This window comes from Oratosquilla oratoria, chromosome 39 (genome assembly GCF_046742065.1).
Source record: "Oratosquilla oratoria isolate Oo_2021 chromosome 39, ASM4674206v1, whole genome shotgun sequence".
In the NCBI taxonomy this organism is placed as follows: Eukaryota; Metazoa; Arthropoda; class Malacostraca; order Stomatopoda; family Squillidae; genus Oratosquilla; species Oratosquilla oratoria.
Window position 1 is genome coordinate 22,058,917 of NC_134815.1, and position 5,000 is coordinate 22,063,916.

The following is a 5,000-nucleotide window of genomic DNA, read 5'->3' on the forward strand; positions in this document are numbered from 1 at the left end:
AAACCCGACGTTAATAAAGTAGGCCATTATAGCATGGTAGTAGTCATTACGATTCACTTGTAGATGGAATAGAACAAAGAAGTCACGGCACCCTTTCTTATCTGTATAAAGGAAAATTAACTTGACTAAAAAGACATTCGCTATAAACCACTTTGCCTCACAACATCCACCAAAGGTAAGTGATTTTAACTTTTGGAAAGCAAGACATAATCTCTCTACACTTTGTTCATCTAACAGGTTCTATTATTCTCGTCTAGTGTTTTCTAATACGAAAAGTGGCCTTATTAGAATATAGCTTACTACCCTCACCAAGCCATTTATCTTGGATAAAGATAACATTGGTATGGACTTGCAGATAAGGCAATAACCATTTCGTTCACCAGTGATTATATCTACTTTCTCAAAAAAGAAGACTTATTTCTTCAATCTTAATCTTTTTATAACGATCCTCTTCTATTTGTCAGAGGTACGACTTTTATTTGACTTGATCAATATGTATCTAATCCTCTATTAGGAATATTATTTTCCAAAGTTTAGTCATTTCGTCCAGTCAAAGACATATATTAAAAGTTCTAATGCACAATATTGTGTTATATCAGGACTTTAGATTTTTTGTTGACAAAAAGTTATTGATATGATTAAGGAAAATCGTCAAGTAATAGTAAAGAAAATATCATATGATGGATAGACCAATACTGTAAAGGATTGTTACCAAGTTAATTTTATTACTATAAGAAAAGAGATTATCATACATCTAGGTTATAGGCATGATAAGCATAAGAATAAATAATAAAACAAGTAGGTAGATAAATAAATGAACAAGCAAATAAAAACAAACAAGTATTTAAAAATAAAAATATAAGTGTATAAACAAACAAATCATTCTAATAGCTATATAAACAGCATTATGAAAAAATAACGAACGAATATATACCTATATTTACAAATTTCTAAAGAGGAAAACAGTTATTTAATAATTTAATACAAATAAACAATAGAAATAAACAATAAACAAATAAATAAAAATAAACAAATAAATAAAAATAAACAATAAACAAATAAATAAAAATAAACAAATAAATAAAAATAAACAATAAACAAATAAATAAAAATAAACAAATAAATAAAAATAAACAAATAAATAAAAATAAACAATAAACAAATAAACAAATAAACAAATAAACATAAACAAATAAACAAATAAACAAATAAACAAATGAACAAATAAACAAATAATAAATAAATAGACAAATAAAAACAAATGAACAAATAAACAAATAACAAATAAATAGACAAATAAAAACAAATGAACAAATAAGCAAATAACAAATAAATAGACAAATAAAAACAAATGAACAAATAAGCAAATAACAAATAAACAAATAAACAAATAAACAAATAAACAAATAAACAAATAAACAAATAAACAAATAAACAAATAAACAAATAAACAAATAAACAAATAAACAAATAAACAAATAAACAAATAAACAAATAAACAAATAAACAAATAAACAAATAAACAAATAAACAAATAAACAAATAAACAAATAAACAAATAAACAAATAAACTAATAAACAAATAAACTAATAAACAAATAAACAAATAAACAAATAAACAAATAAACAACTAAGAAATTAACAAATAGTTAATAAAGAAGTGGAAGATTAACTAATCATAATGTGTTGTACGATGTGGTAACACGGGGGAGTACAAATATAGATATAGATAAATTCTGACCAATGAAAATATCACTTAAAATCTTTCGAAAATGTTTCACCCTCATTGTTTTTATTACATTATTTTTCCTCCTATTTTTCGTTCCAAACGTTATATTTTCACTGGCACATTCAATACCATAGTGTCAGGAAAAGCCTACCTCATTTTGAACCGTACATTTTTAGTCTTTTCCTCTCTTTGCCTGTTTCTTTTATTTCTCTGTCCCTGTCACGCTGTTCCAATTCTGCTTATGTCTGTATCTCTTCTCTCTCTCTCTCTCTCTCTCTCTCTCTCTCTCTCTCTCTCTCTCTCTCTCTCTCTCTCTCTCTCTCTCTCTCTCTCTCTCTCTCTCTCTCTCTCTCTCTCTCTCTCTCTCTCTCTCTCTCTCTCTCTCTCTCTCTCTCTCTCTCTCTCTCTCTCTCTCTCTCTCTCTCTCTCTCTCTCTTTCTCTCTCTATCTCTCTCTCTATCTATCTATCTATCTATCTATCTACCTATCTATCTATCTATATATCTATCTCTCTATCTCTCTATCTATCTATCTATCTATCTATCTATCTATCTATCTATCTATCTATCTATCTATCTATCTATCTATCTATCTATCTATCTATCTATCAATGCATCTATCTATCTATCTATCTATCTATCTATCTATCTATCTATCTATCTATCTATCTATCTATCTATCTATCTATCTATCTATCTATCTATCTACCTACCTATCTTTCCATCCATCCCTCATTTTGCTTGTCTCATAATTTCCACTATTTTCCGTAACCAAATAATATTCTTTATATGTAGTCTTGTAGCATGCACCATATGGTTTACTTCATTGAAAGTCCAATTGCAGGGTAAAATTATTCCAAATATAGCTGTTAATCCCTTAATTGCAAAAGCTTAACATATCAGCTTTCTTATGGTTGGAGCTAAATTAAAGAAATGACTTTATGGTTCTGTCTCCTGGCTGAATCTTCAGGCCTTGACACTACCGGGAATGTCATATACAGATAACAGGAAAACGACAAGGTAACCTAGACGAAAGAATTTATATCTACGCCAGTGATGTTTTGCAGTAATGCATGCATCACTGAAAAAAATAAATTTCTTTCTGTAAAGAAAGCACAGGGACAATAAGCACGACTGATTTAGTGATGACCTTTTGTGTTCAGATATATATAGAATGTCTACTTCATTGTCCTTTGTTCTCTAAATTTGAATTCCTTCGCTCCTCGTATGAAGTCTGCGGATACACAATCTTTACGCGTTTATTCAGCTAATTATGAGTTTCAAACTCAACCGCATTTGAATTGTTTTAAACTACAACCATCATTTGTTTGGATAGGTTATTCTACTTTCACCAAAATACATATATTCAGAGTACTTTTATATTAACCCGATTTTCATCTTTAGATATTTCATTTTGACTAATTGCACATGATTTTATTTAGTTTAGAAAAACCATTTTTATTTGTATATGAAACTATTCTGATTAAATTAGTGGAGCTCATATTCTCTTAAACTATTTTGTGGGATATAGGAAAGCAGTTCAGTGGACTTTTACTCGGGGAAGAATTGTCACTACCTCACCAGAAATCTAGAAGGGAAAATTGCTCGCCATTTTTTGTTTTAATAATTTGTACCTCCATTTAATTATTTTGATATGATTTTTTTAGTTCTACGTACGATACTATTGATAGAAGTTCATGACAACATTGGTTTTGTGTACTGTTTAGTCGTTGCATCATTCACCAGGTGGTTAGATGTGACTCATTTTATTCTTTCATGTTTCTTAAATGACAAATTCATCGGTAAGCAAATTTCATGTTTAGCTACATTACATGAGGGTTCAAATATATGTCACACTACAAAAGGCTGTGTTTATCGGAAGTGACCACATGCGAAATATTATAGAAAAGTTGATGAAACGTAGGTTTCTCTTGAAAATATGTGCATTTCAGAATTTTTGTCTATCTTTTTGCAGATGAAAATAACTGACTCTTTGATTTGTGTGACTGTACATTACAGATAGAATCGCATATAAAAGCTAATAGAAGATCTCTACTATCAACAAGTTAGGTCAAAATTTAAGCAAAATTTATGTTCGTGGGTTATCTGATGCCACATTTTACCCATAATTAGGCTAGGTTAGATGAGGTTAGGTTAAGTGAGGTACTTGAGGATGCCTAGCTTAACCTATCTTATTTTACCTAACCTAGCCTAACCTAACCTAACCTAACCTAACCTAAACTGACCTAACCTAACCTAACCTAACCTAACCTAACCTAACCTAACCTAACCTAACCTAACCTAACCTAACCTAACCTAACCTAACCTAACCTAACCAAACCTAACCTAACCAAACCTAACCTAACCTAACCTAGCATAACCAAGCCTAACCAAACCTATCCTAATCCAACCTGACCTAACCTGACCTAACCTAACCTAACCTAACCTAACCTAACCTAACCTAACCTAACCTAACCTAACCTAACCTAACCTAACCTAACCTAACCTAACCTAACCTAACCTAACCTAACCTAACCTAACCTAACCTAACCTAACCTATCCTAACCTAATCTAACCTGACCTGGCCTGATCTGACCTAACCTAACCTAACCTAACTTAACCTACCCTAACCTATCCTAACCTAACCTAACCTAATATATATATATATATATATATATATATATATATATATATATATATATATATATATGTATATATGTATATATGGATGAATGGTTTAGACTGATGAGAGTGTGGGTGGAGGAAGAATAAGCGAAGATGGCTTGGAACTCCTTTAGTGCTTATACGTCTTCGAGTGTATAATTGTAAGGTTAAAGCAGTTTGTAAACAGCTTACTGAAGAAGACCGAGTCGGTCGAAACGTATAAGCAATAAATGAGTTCCAGCCCATCTTCGCTTATTGTGTCTCCACCCACACTCTCATATAGATATATGTATATATATATATATATATATATATATATATATATATGCATATATATATGTACATATATATATGTACATATATATATATATATATATATGTATATATATATGTTATATATATATATATATATGCACATATATATATATATATTATACACACACACACACACAATACTCTATTCCCATAAACTCTCTAAAAATATATATCGTTATTTGTCTTATATTATTCATCCAAAGATTTAGTACTATGTAAGATGACCGGTATTGTGCTTAAGTTGTTAAAACAGAAATATATCAGTCAACTGGTAATAGGTATGGATCATTATT

The 5,000-nt window shown here is 29.6% G+C and overlaps 1 pseudogene; it reads right to left on the bottom strand.

Annotated features, from left to right (window-relative positions):
- The window catches only part of LOC143020179 (protein arginine N-methyltransferase 1-B-like), an 8,242-nt pseudogene that overhangs the window by 60 nt on the left and 3,182 nt on the right, over nucleotides 1-5,000 (bottom strand).